The following is a 14,142-nucleotide window of genomic DNA, read 5'->3' as shown; positions in this document are numbered from 1 at the left end:
GGACTTCTGACCATCTGTTGCTTCTGATGTCTTGTGAAATAATCAAGCTTTTGTGGCTTGTTGGTCTAGGGGTATGATTCTCGCTTAGGGTGCGAGAGGTCCCGGGTTCAAATCCCGGACGAGCCCTTGCATTTATTCTTTTGTTTTACAGGGCTTTATGGCTTTCATAAAAAACGTTTTTCGAAGAATTCCAGGTTGTCAGCAGATAGTGTCGGCACATAAAACATTTCTTTGCTTAGTGGCTTGGTTGTCTAGGAGTATGATTCTCGTTCATGCCATGAGAAATCCCAGATTCAAATTTCAGTTGAGCCCTTACAGTTTCTGCTGTTTTGTAAGGGCGTTGTGGCTTACACAGAGGCCTTTTTTCTGAGAATCCCAGTTCGTCAGCAGATAGTGTTGCCATATAAAGTTACTGTTTTGCAGTGGCTCGTTGGTCAAGGGGTATGATTCTCGCTTAGGGTGCCCTTGATTTGTTAGAGAAAGTTTTCTGACTATCTGATGCTTCTGAGGCCATGTGAAATTCTCCCAATTTAGTGGCTCGTTGGTCTAGGGGTATGATTCTTGCTTCGGGTGTGAGAGGTCCCGGGTTCAAATCCCGGACGAGCCCTTGCAGGTGTCATGTGTTTTACAGGGCACTATGTCTTTCATTAAAATGTCTTTCGAAGAATTCCAGTTTGTCAGCAGATAGTGTCGCCACATAAAACATTCCTTTGCATAGTGGCTTGCTGGTCTAGGCGTATGATTTTCGTTCATGCAATGAGAAATCACAGATTCAAATTTCGGTTGAGCCCTTACAGTTGTCTGCTGTTTTGTAAGGGCGTTTTTTGTAAGGGTGTTTTGTAAGAGGCCTTTTTTTCTGAGAATGCCAGTTCGTCAGCAGATAGTGTTGCCTTGTAAAGTTGCTTTCTGAGTGAACTATGCTTTTAAGCCAGGGGTCACCAAACCTGTTCCTGGAGGTCTTAAAATGACAACCAAAGAGTTTGTTTCCAGTTTTTTCCAGTTGTTTACACACAATTTCTGAAAGCATGTTTCATATTGTCAGAACTCTACACACAAATCCCAAAACACACACACACATTGGGCAAAACTCTTCAATTCTTCTGCAAAATGAAACTATACGTTCAAAACAATGTGATTTCTTCTCAAAATGGTATTTTGTTTTCAAATGACACACACAAGCCATCACATTAACAGACATTCATAAGATAAGTTAAACACTAATGTGCTTAATGTAAAACACTATGACGACTTCTTCTCTATTCATCATAATGACTTTCTGTTAGCCTTTTTCAGTTCAGTGTTACACTTACTACAGACAGTACATAGACCTACAGAAGTGCATTGTAAAATTTTTCTGAAAATTGTTTTTATACAAAACAAACAAATACCGAATATATTTTACTGTATTTTCCCCACAAAAACAGCGTACAAAGTGTTGATCCCAACCAACACAAAGTTGCAGAAAATGTGGTCTACATATACCATCAACAGAAGTGTTTACTAAATACAGTTACAGAAAATACATAAATAAATAAATAAAAAAACAGCTATACTGCATTCTCTTTTCTGTTTTGGTGTGGCCAAGCAGTGGGGGAAATGTAACCTTGCATGACAAATCCAGCCATGAAAAGCATCAACTGCTATAGCTTGGAGAAGGGGTATAGGTGTGTTTGGATTTCGGTCATACACTTTTCATCTACAGGCAGGAAAAAAATCCTCAATAGGTTTGAGGAATGGAGATTATGGAGAGGGAGATAAACAACTAAAAACATGGGTGTGCAGTAAACTAGTTGTGAATCAGATGAGCTCTCAAATGTAATTCAATTTGACGCACTATCCCTTATGCCTCAAAGCTATACAGTTTTATAATTTATTTCATTAAGCTCTATGAAAAAAGCACACGCACCAACCTGAACTAAGGCGCTGCTGGGATTTGAGCCCAGGATCTCCTGTTTACACGACAGGCACTTTGACCAGCTAAGCCACAGCACCACAAAAATTAATTGTAAGAGACATTTGCCCGATAACAAAAATCGAAGAAGAAAAAAATACACAACAAAAACCAGCATGTCAGGATGCAGAAAATGCTGACCAGATGGATGTGGTCTTTTAGAGTCTGGATGATCATGTCTCAAACTTGACCGGTAACCTGGCCTCTGTTCAAGATCAAAGCAAAAAATGCATTAATTTTTTTTATTTAATCTATCCTTTATCATGTGTTAAGTGTTTTTTGGAACCTCCAGTTACATTACATCCAAACCCACTTTCAGCTCGGAAAATGGAAATCATTTAATCTAAGATAATGGAAAGCGCATTGGACTTCTTGGCTGTGAGCCGAGTCATTTAAAGGTTTTGGGTTCGAGTCCCACAAGAGTTGCAAGCTTTGCCCTTTTTCTTCACTGACTTAAGGTGTGGTGCGTTTCCAACATTTCAGGCATCTGTCCATCCCGTTTTGCTTTTTTCTTTCATTGTGCAGTGCAGGCTCAGATACTAGGGGTACTCTACAATAAAGCCGATGACTTAATTGAGCTGTTTTAAATAAGGAAGATTATAAAACAGTGTAGGGCCGAGTGGACTTGAGGAATGACTCGAAGGCAACCTGTGGTTTAGGGCAAAAGTGACTGCCATCTATTGTTAAGATCACGCATTTTGGATTTGTCATACAAGAGCCTCTTTATGCATGTGCAAAGTAACTGAGTAGAAAGCATAGTAAATTTTGCTTCACCCGCACTGTCTTAGATGAAACTGCATTTGGAAGTATCGTATCCAGAGGTTTTTTCTTTTAGTGTTAAGACTAACGGCTGTTTCACACCGCAAGCGCCAGCAGCGCGTGAGCAGAGCGTGTTTTTTCGGCGTCCATGTTAACAGATTAGAGCTTTCACAATGCACACAGTAGCAGCGCGTCAGAGCGAGGCGTGAGCGTCGCTGAAGCAGCAGTGCAGCGATAGTTTCGACGCCGGGTCTATTTTTGACGCGCTGCTCACGCTCAATTAAAGTGACAGTGCATTGATAATGACCAAAACACAATGAATGACAGTAAAAAGTAGCAATTTTACCCAATACATGCCTTAATAATGTCAACTGATTTATATATAGTCAATTGTAACCCAGGTTACTAGTGGGTAGTACACAGCAATAGAGCAAATAGAAACACCCTTATAAATATGAAAAAAAAAAAAACATTGGCAGAATACTCGATTAAATATTATATATTAAAATTATGTATTTATATAAATAATTCATAATAGAGTATTATACAGCATTCAAGGGAATAGTGCTTTAGAAGAACATCATCGTGCCTTAGACTATAGCAGCAGATCAGCTTTACAAACAATAACAAATCTCTGTCTGTTAGCTTGTGTTTACCATTGCTATGGTGATTCAGTGTTCGCAAGGGAATGCAGAGATGTAAGTTGTTATATTAATAACAGTAGAAGAACAGTAGAACATGGAGGTTTATTAATAGGGTATGTCCTATTAATAAATTTGTAGGACATGTAAGCTCGTATAAAGCAAATAGCCTAAATAAAGAGATGCATGGATTAATGTAAATAAATAAATCTTTTCATTATGGCATTGTTCAAAATGGCTTACCTGGCTTTTCCAGAGGTCCACCTGAGTTGTTTTACTGGTTTTCTAATATTGCAGACTGATGCTTTTAACTGTATTCTAAACAGAAGCTCACTCTGAATCTTTTTAGCAGATCGCTATTGTGGATTGTGCTGCACAGCCAACTTAAAAGGGACTGCATCAAAGGCAACCCAGGTGGCACATACTAAAAACAACAAGAACAAAAAGTATTTATAAAAAAGTAAGAATTTTTTTTTGGCACAGCAGGGTCTTTCTTCAGGGCTCGTTGGTCAAGGGGTATGATTCTCGCTTAGGATGCGAGAGGTCCTGGGTTCAATCCATGGATGAGCCCTACAGCTCAAAAAAGCAGTGGAACTTTGGCATTTCTACATTAATTGTAGCACATTTTGCTGTGACTTTAGTTAATGAACATTTAGTGGACTTCTAATTTAAATTAGTTTAACATGTACAATTATACAGACAAAACCGTCTGCTACCCTCAGGTAGATGGTTCCGCAGCATCTGGTTCCGCACCAGCCGGCTAAAGGAAAGTTTCTTCCCTCAGACTATCAGGCTGATGAACACTTAACACACAGGCTCTTCCATACCCTCACTGCACACCATCGATATGTAGCATGCACTGACCTTTAGCCAATCCATACTTGAAACAACACTGCCTACAACTATGTGGACACCTATTCATTGTACATATCGTTGTCAATTTCACATTGTCATTTTATTTGTGTTGTTTGTACTGTCGTTGTATTTGCACTGTCATTGTTTTTGCACTTTCTGTATTTTTTTACTGTTTGTACAGATAATTTTTCATGATTTTTGGTGAATTTATATGATTTTTGGTGATTTTTCAAGATTTTTTCATGATTTTTCAAGATTTTTTCATCTTTCATGATTTTTCGTGATTTTTCAAGTTTTTTCATTTTTCATGATTTTTTCATTTTTATGAATTTTCATGATTTTTCATGATTTTTTCATTTTTTAATGATTTTTCAAAAATCTTTCATTTTTCGTGATTTTTCATTATTTTTAAAAAAATTTCATTTTTCTTGATTTTTTTGTGATTTTCTTATTTTACGATTTTTAAAAAAATGTTCATTTTTTGTGATTTTTTGCGATTTTTCAAAAATTGTTCATATTTTGCGATTTTTCAAAAATTTTAATTTTTTGCGATTTTTCAAAAATTTTTCATTTTTTGCGATTTTTCAAAAATTTTCATATTTTGCGATTTTGCAAAAATTTTTCAGTTTTTGTGATTTTTCAAAAAAAAATTATATTTCACGATTTTTCAAAAAATTTTCATTTTTTGTGATTTTAAAAAATTTTCATATTTTGCGATTTTTCAAAAAAATTATATATTTTGCGATTTTTCAAAAAACTTCATGTTTTTCAAAAAATTTTCATGTTTTGCGATTTTTCAAAAAAATTATATATTTTGCGATTTTCCAAAAAATTTTCATGTTTTGCGATTTTTCAAAAAATTTTCATGTTTTTCGATTTTTCAAAAAAATTTTATATTTTGCGATTTTTCAAAAAATTGTAATATTTTGCGATTTTTAAAAAAATTTTCATGTTTTGCAATTTTTCAAAAAATTTTCATATTTTGGGATTTTTCAAAAATTTTATTTTTTGCAATTTTTCAAAAATTGTTCATATTTTGCGATTTTTCAAAAAATTTTCATATTTTGCGATTTTTCAAAAATTTTTCATTTTTTGTGATTTTTCAAAAAATTTTCATGTTTTGCGATTTTTCAAAAAAATTTCCATATTTTGCGATTTTTCAAAAAATTTTCATGTTTTGCCAATTTTCAAAAAATTTTCATTTTTTGCGATTTTTAAAAATGTTTTCATATTTTGCGATTTTTCAAAAAATTTTCATTTTTTGCGATTTTTCAAAAATTGTTCATATTTTGCGATTTTTCAAAAAATTTTCATTTTTTGTGATTTTTTGCGATTTTTCTAAAAATTTTCATGTTTTGCGATTTTTCAAAAAAATTTCATATTTTGCGATTTTTCAAAAAAAAATAATTTTTGTGATTTTTTGTGATTTTTCTAAAAATTTTCATGTTTTGCGATTTTTCAAAAAATTTTTATGTTTTGCGATTTTTCAAAAAAATTTCCATATTTTTAGATTTTTCAAAAAATTTTAATTTTTTGCGATTTTTCAAAATATTTTAATTTTTTGCAATTTTTCAAAAATTGTTCATATTTTGCGATTTTTAAAAAAAATTTCATATTTTTTAAAATTTTCATTTTTTGTGATTTTTCAAAAAATTTCCATATTTTGTGATTTTTCAAAAAATTTCAATTTTTTGCGATTTTTAAAAAAAATTTATATTTTGCGATTTTTCAAAAAATTTTCTTGTTTTGCGATTTTTCCAAAAACTTTTATTTTTGTGTTTTTTCAAAAAATTTTCATATTTTGCGATTTTTCAAAAAATTTTCATTTTTTGTAATTTTTTGCGATTTTTCAAAAAATTTTCATGTTTTGCCAATTTTCAAAAAATTTTCATTTTTTGCGATTTTTCAAAAATTTTTCATATTTTGCGATTTTTCAAAAAATTTTCATGTTTTGCGATTTTTCAAAAAAATTTCCATATTTTGCGATTTTTCAAAAAATTTAAATTTTTTGCGATTTTTCCAAAAACTTTTATTTTTGTGTTTTTTCAAAAAATTTTCATATTTTGCGATTTTTCAAAAAATTTTCATTTTTTGTAATTTTTTGCGATTTTTCAAAAAATTTTCATTTTTTGCGATTTTTCAAAAATTTTTCATATTTTGCGATTTTTCAAAAAATTTTCATTTTTTGCGATTTTTCAAAAATTGTTCATATTTTGCGATTTTTCTAAAAATTTTCATGTTTTGCGATTTTTCAAAAAAATTTCATATTTTGCGATTTTTCAAAAAAAAAATTTTTTTTTGTGATTTTTTGCGATTTTTCAAAAAATTTTCATGTTTTGCGATTTTTCAAAAAATTTTCATGTTTTGCGATTTTTCAAAAAAATTTCCATATTTTGCGATTTTTCAAAAAATTTTAATTTTTTGCAATTTTTCAAAAAATTTTAATTTTTTGCAATTTTTAAAAAATTGTTCATATTTTGCGATTTTTAAAAAAATTTTCATATTTTTTAAAATTTTCATTTTTTGTGATTTTTCAAAAAATTTCCATATTTTGTGATTTTTAAAAAAATTTCAATTTTTTGCGATTTTTCAAAAAATTTTATATTTTGCGATTTTTCAAAAATTTTTCTTGTTTTGCGATTTTTCCAAAAACTTTTATTTTTGTGTTTTTTCAAAAAATTTTCATATTTTGCGATTTTTCAAAAAATTTTCATTTTTTGTAATTTTTTGCGATTTTTCAAAAAATTTTCATGTTTTGCCAATTTTCAAAAAATTTTCATTTTTTGCGATTTTTCAAAAATTTTTCATATTTTGCGATTTTTCAAAAAATTTTCATGTTTTGCGATTTTTCAAAAAAATTTCCATATTTTGCGATTTTTCAAAAAATTTAAATTTTTTGCGATTTTTCCAAAAACTTTTATTTTTGTGTTTTTTCAAAAAATTTTCATATTTTGCGATTTTTCAAAAAATTTTCATTTTTTGTAATTTTTTGCGATTTTTCAAATAATTTTCATTTTTTGCGATTTTTCAAAAATTTTTCATATTTTGCGATTTTTCAAAAAATTTTCATTTTTTGCGATTTTTCAAAAATTGTTCATATTTTGCGATTTTTCTAAAAATTTTCATGTTTTGCGATTTTTCAAAAAAATTTCATATTTTGCGATTTTTCAAAAAAAAAATAATTTTTTGTGATTTTTTGCGATTTTTCAAAAAATTTTCATGTTTTGCGATTTTTCAAAAAATTTTCATGTTTTGCCATTTTTCAAAAAAATTTCCATATTTTGCGATTTTTCAAAAAATTTTAATTTTTTGCAATTTTTCAAAAAATTTTAATTTTTTGCAATTTTTAAAAAATTTTTCATATTTTGCGATTTTTAAAAAAAATTTCATATTTTTTAAAATTTTCATTTTTTGTGATTTTTCAAAAAATTTCCATATTTTGTGATTTTTAAAAAAATTTCAATTTTTTGCGATTTTTCAAAAAATTTTATATTTTGCGATTTTTCAAAAATTTTTCTTGTTTTGCGATTTTTCTAAAAACTTATTTTTGTGTTTTTTCAAAAAATTTTCATATTTTGCGATTTTTCAAAAAATTTTCATTTTTTGTAATTTTTTGCGATTTTTCAAAAAATTTTCATGTTTTGCGATTTTTCAAAAAAATTTCATATTTTGCGATTTTTCAAAAAAAATTCAATTTTTGTGATTTTTAAAAAAAAAAATTATATTTTGCAATTTTTCCAAAAATTTTCATGTTTTGCGAATTTTCAAAAAAATTTCATATTTTAAAAAAATTTACATTTTTTGTGATTTTTCAAAAAATTTTCATGTTTTGCGATTTTTCAAAAAAATTATATTTTGCGATTTTTCAAAAATTTTTCATATTTTGCGATTTTTCAAAATTTTTTTATTTTTTGCAATTTTTCAAAAATTGTTCATATTTTGCGATTTTTCAAAAATTTTTCATATTTTGCGATTTTTTAAAAAAATTTTCATTTTTTGCAATTTTTCAAAAATTGTTCATATTTTGCGATTTTTAAAAAAAATTTCATATTTTGCGATTTTTCAAAAAAATTCATATTTTGCGATTTTTAAAAAAATTTTCATGTTTTGCGATTTTTCAAAAAAATTTCATATTTTGCGATTTTTCAAAAAAATTTTATTTTTTGTTATTTTCAGTGATTTTTCAAAAAATTCTTATTTTGTGATTTTTTTGCGATTTTTCAAAAAATTTAAATTTTTTGCGATTTTTCAAAAAATTTCATATTTTGCGTTTTTTCAAAATATTTTCATGTTTTGCGATCTTTCAAAAAATTTTCATGTTTTGCGATTTTTCAAAAAATTTTCATTTTTTGCAATTTTTCAAAAATTGTTCAAATTTTGCGATTTTTCAAAAAATGTTCATTTTTTGCGATTTTTCAAAAATTTTTCATATTTTGCAATTTTTCAAAAATTTTTCATTTTTTGTGATTTTGCGATTTTTAAAAAATTTACAATTTTTGTGATTTTTCAAAAAATTTTCATGTTTTGCGATTTTTCAAAAAAATTAAATTTTGCGATTTTTCAAAAATTTTTCATATTTTGCGATTTTTCAAAAATTGTTTATTTTATGCAATTTTTCAAAAATTGTTCATATTTTGCGATTTTTCAAAAATTTTTCATATTTTGCGATTTTTCAAAAAATTTTCATTTTTTGCAATTTTTCAAAAATTGTTCATATTTTGCGATTTTTCAAAAAAATTCATATTTTGCGATTTTTCTAAATGTTTTCATGTTTTGCGATCTTTCAAAAAATTTTCATGTTTTGCGATTTTTCAAAAAATTGTAAGTTTTTGCGAATTTTCCAAAAATTTCATATTTTGCGATTTTTCTAAATGTTTTCATGTTTTGCGATCTTTCAAAAAATTTTCATGTTTTGCGATTTTTAAAAAAAAATCAATATTTGTGATTTTTCAAAAAATTTTCATTTTTTGCGATTTTTCAAAAAATGTTCATTTTTTGCGATTTTTCAAAAATTGTTCATATTTTGCGATTTTTCAAAAATTTTTCTTTTGTGATTTTTTGCGATTTTTAAAAAAAAAATTCATGTTTTGCGATTTTTCAAAAAAAATTCATATTTTGCGATTTTTCAAAAACAATTCAGTTTTTGTTTTTTCAAAAAATTTTCATTTTTTGCGATTTTTCAAAAAAATTTCATTTTTTGTGATTTTAAAAAATTTTTCATATTTTGCAATTTTTCAAAAATTTTTCATTTTTTGTGATTTTGCGATTTTTCAAAAAATTTACATTTTTTGCGATTTTTCAAAAAAATTTTATATTTTGCGATTTTTCAAAAAATTTTCATATTTTGCAATTTTTCAAAAAAAATTCATTTTTTGCGATTTTTCAAAAAATTTTCATTTTTTGTGATTTTTCAAAAAATTTTCATGTTTTGCGATTTTTCAAAAAATTTACATTTTTTGCGATTTTTCAAAAAAAATTCAGTTTTTGTGATTTTTCAAAAAAAAATTATATTTTGCGATTTTTCAAAAAAATTTCATTTTTTGTGATTTTAAAAAAATTTTCATATTTTGCAATTTTTCAAAAATTTTTCATTTTTTGTGATTTAGCGATTTTTCAAAAAATTTACATTTTTTGCGATTTTTCAAAAAATTTTCATATTTTGCGATTTTTCTAAAAAATTTCATATTTTGCAATTTTTCAAAAAAATTTCATTTTTTGCAAGTTTTCAAAAATTGTTCATATTTTGCGATTTTTCAAAAAATTTTCATATTTTGCGATTTTTCAAAAAAATTTCATATTTTGCGATTTTTCAAAAAAAAATCATTTTTTGTGATTTTTTGTGATTTTTAAAAAAATTTTCATATTTTGCGATTTTTCAAAAAAATTTCATTTTTTGTGATTTTTTGCGATTTTTAAAAAAAATTTTCATGTTTTGCGATTTTTCAAAAAAATTTCATATTTTGCGATTTTTCAAAAAAATTCATTTTTTGTGATTTTTTGTGATTTTTCAAAAAATTGTCATGTTTTGCGATTTTTCAAAAAATTTTCATGTTTTGTGATTTTTCAAAAAAATTTCATATTTTGCGATTTTTCAAAAAAATTCATTTTTTGTAATTTTTTGCGATTTTTCCAAAAAAATTTATATTTTGCGATTTTTCAAAAAATTTTCATTTTTTGTGATTTTAAAAATTTTTTCATATTTTGCAATTTTTCAAAAATTTTTCATTTTTTGTGATTTTGCGATTTTTCAAAAAATTTACATTTTTTGTGATTTTTCAAAAAAATTTCATGTTTTGCGGTTTTTCAAAAAATTATATATTTTGCGATTTTTCAAAAAATGTTCATATTTTGCAATTTTTCAAAAAATTTTCATTTTTTGCAATTTTTCAAAAATTGTTCATATTTTGCGATTTTTCAAAATATTTTCATATTTTGCGATTTTTCAAAAAAATTTCATGTTTTGCGGTTTTTCAAAAATTTATATATTTTGCGATTTTTCAAAAAATGTTCATATTTTGCAATTTTTCAAAAAATTTTCATTTTTTGCAATTTTTCAAAAATTGTTCATATTTTGCGATTTTTCAAAATATTTTCATATTTTGCGATTTTTCAAAAAATTTTCATTTTTTGTGATTTTAAAAATTTTTTCATATTTTGCAATTTTTCAAAAATTTTCCATTTTTTGTGATTTTGCGATTTTTCAAAAAATTTACATTTTTTGTGATTTTTCAAAAAAATTTTATGTTTTGCGATTTTTCAAAAAATTATATATTTTGCGATTTTTCAAAAAATGTTCATATTTTGCAATTTTTCAAAAAATTTTCATTTTTTGCAATTTTTCAAAAATTGTTCATATTTTGCGATTTTTCAAAAAATTTTCATATTTTGCGATTTTTCAAAAAATTTTCATTTTTTGCGATTTTTCAAAAAATGTTCATATTTTGCGATTTTTCAAAAAAAATTCATTTTTGTGATTTTTTGCGATTTTTCAAAAAATTTTCGTGTTTTGTGATTTTTCAAAAAAATTTCATATTTTGCGATTTTTCAAAAAAATTCATTTTTTGTGATTTTTTGCGATTTTTCAAAAAATTTTCATTTTTTGTGATTTTAAAAATTTTTTCATATTTTGCAATTTTTCAAAAATTTTCCATTTTTTGTGATTTTGCGATTTTTCAAAAAATTTACATTTTTTGTGATTTTTCAAAAAAATTTCATGTTTTGCGATTTTTCAAAAAATTATATATTTTGCGATTTTTCAAAAAATGTTCATATTTTGCAATTTTTCAAAAAATTTTCATTTTTTGCAATTTTTCAAAAATTGTTCATATTTTGCGATTTTTCAAAAAATTTTCATATTTTGCGATTTTTCAAAAAATTTTCATTTTTTGCGATTTTTTAAAAAATTTTCATATTTTGCGATTTTTCAAAAAAAATTCATTTTTGTGATTTTTTAAGATTTTTCAAAAAATTTTCATGTTTTGCGATTTTTCAAAAAAATTTCATATTTTGCGATTTTTCAAAAAAAATTAATTTTTTGTGATTTTTTGTGATTTTTCTAAAAAATTTCGTTTTGCGATTTTTAAAAAAAATTCATATTTTGCGATTTTTCAAAAAAATTTCATTTTTTGTGATTTTTTGTGATTTTTCAAAAAATTTTCAAGTTTTGTGATTTTTCAAAAAAATTTCATATTTTGCGATTTTTCAAAAAAAATCATTTTTTGTGATTTTTTGCGATTTTTCAAAAAAATTCATTTTTGGTGATTTTTAGTGATTTTTCAAAAACTTCATTTTTGTGATTTTTTTGCGATTTTGTAAAAAAATTTCATTTTTTGCGATTTTTCAAAAAATGTTCATTTTTTGCGATTTTTCAAAAAATTTTCTTTTTTGCGATTTTTAAAAAAAATTTCTTTTTTGTGATTTTTTGCGATTTTTAAAAAAAAATTTTTTTTGTTATTTTTTAAAAAAAATTCATTTTTTGTGAATTTTCAAAAATTTTAATTTTTTTGAATTGTTTATTATTTTTTATTTTTTGTGATTTTTTGTGCTTTTTCAAGATTTTATAATTTTTCATGATTTTTCTTGATCTTTCAAGATTTCATTTTTCGTTATTTTTTGATGTTTTTTCATTTCTCGAGATTTTTCGTGACACTGAAGCGGTTCCAGCAGTACATTCTCAGCAAAGATATAGGCTTTATTTTATTTTTTTTAACTACTTTATTAAAAATATATATCATGCTGGCAACATTTCATGCAAACTACAACTTGTAACTCACAGAAACCCCCAAAGGACAGGCCTCTTCCTGCAGTGGCGGCCAGCTCCAGCTCATCGGGTTCTAGAGGTGACGGTGGATGCGCAGATGATGCGCTACTTGTGAAAAAACCTCAATGCTTTTGAAGCACAAGGTGCACAGCAAATTCATTGGTGTTCAATTTTTAAGTGTTGTGGTAATTCAGAGTGAAGTGTTAAAATTCTAGAGTTATATAAAGTGTCATACACTAAAGCTCCAGCAGATCTTTATGACACACAGACATCAAGAATCAGGATATGAACCTCAACCATGGTTGCTAAAAAGAAAAAAAGCTGCATATTTCATGCTGGGTGCCAGCATAGTACAAAGCTCCCAGCATGCATTGCATCATAAATAAATTATGCAGCTTTATGTTGTTACAATCTCTTACTTTTTATTTATTTTGTGTTGTGTTTGGGAGGTGATATTTCAGTAGTTTTTGCAATTGATTTTTATTTTTTTGTTTGTCACCATTATTGAGATTCAAAGACTAATTGTTGATGTCTGTGTGTTTTTAAGTGCTGCCATAGATCACACATTCACATTGTAAATCATGCTTTTAAAGTCATTAATTGTTAAAGCTGCAGTGGTTTCATTTATGTATTTTATTTATTTCACACACATAACTAATGTGACACTGAATTAGAAAACAAGCAGGAGAAGATGGCTTTGATATCATAGTTAATCTCTTCAGACTGACACTCACATTTTCTTTTGAATTTTCATGCTACATGTAAGAATAGTGTGATTAGCACTAATAATTATAGCATCCAAATTAAAAAAAAAACCATTTATAGCAAGAAGTTGAAGAGCCCTACTAAAGCAGACTCTGTCCTCCATCATGGTGACTTCAAATGAACAACAGAAATTTCATAAAGAGCTTTTGTTCACATGACAGAATTAAAGCCAAAGCTCAGTAATAAGTGAAGCTCCATGATGAGTTGTTTAATGTCATGAGTTGTTTTAAAGATGTTGAAAATAAAAATTAATTTTATTTTGTAATTTGTTTATTTTTTTATTAATTATTATTTTATTAAAAGTTTTATTCTCAGTTGATTTCATCTTTGGTTTTGGCTACTGCTGCCAGTATTTTGATATACATTTTACATATATTTTACACAATAAGAGTTTGCTAATTAACACTCTCTGAGTGGTAAATTTTTTTAACACTTTCAAAAGTGTTATTTTTAACACTTTTATAGTGGTTCCCATATAAACACTGAGGGAGTGTTAATTTGAACTCTAAGGTAGTTAAATCTACAATCTAAAATTTGCAGTGTGTATAACCCTTTATTATTGTCTTTAATTGTTTATGTACCATAGCATAATCAATGAAACACAACATCAAAACACTGTGCTGATGAGATTGTCTTCTTGCTGCTTTGACACTGACTTTTGCCTATCTTGTGTTTTTTTTTTTTTTTTTTGTCCTTCTTTAGCAGTTGAGGACAAAGGCGGTCTGCCGAAGAAACCACTCAGCTCTTCTGAAAGACAAGGTATATCACATAATGAATGTCACTTATTAACATTTATTCATACTGTTGCAGCATGAACTACAGTTGAGGGCGCTCCTGTGAAATATTTATTCAAGCTAATGGAGCAAGGACATTTTCACAGTACTTACGATAGTATATTATCTTCTGAAGAA

At 26.1% G+C, this 14,142-nt stretch overlaps 3 non-coding genes across 3 annotated transcripts; 2 read left to right on the top strand and 1 right to left on the bottom strand.

Annotated features, from left to right (window-relative positions):
- The first annotated feature begins 54 nt into the window (after positions 1-54).
- On the top strand, positions 55-126 carry trnap-agg (transfer RNA proline (anticodon AGG)). The gene has a single exon. It is a non-coding gene; the product is annotated as a tRNA-Pro (tRNA).
- A 409-nt stretch (positions 127-535) lies between these two features.
- trnap-cgg (transfer RNA proline (anticodon CGG)) lies at positions 536-607 on the top strand. Its single transcript has one exon. It is a non-coding gene; the product is annotated as a tRNA-Pro (tRNA).
- A 1,311-nt stretch (positions 608-1,918) lies between these two features.
- On the bottom strand, positions 1,919-1,992 carry trnat-ugu (transfer RNA threonine (anticodon UGU)). The gene has a single exon. It is a non-coding gene; the product is annotated as a tRNA-Thr (tRNA).
- Positions 1,993-14,142: the final 12,150 nt, after the last annotated feature.

Source organism: Danio rerio, chromosome 4 (genome assembly GCF_049306965.1).
Source record: "Danio rerio strain Tuebingen ecotype United States chromosome 4, GRCz12tu, whole genome shotgun sequence".
Lineage (NCBI taxonomy): Eukaryota > Metazoa > Chordata > Actinopteri > Cypriniformes > Danionidae > Danio > Danio rerio.
This window is presented reverse-complemented; position numbering and strand designations above follow the sequence as displayed.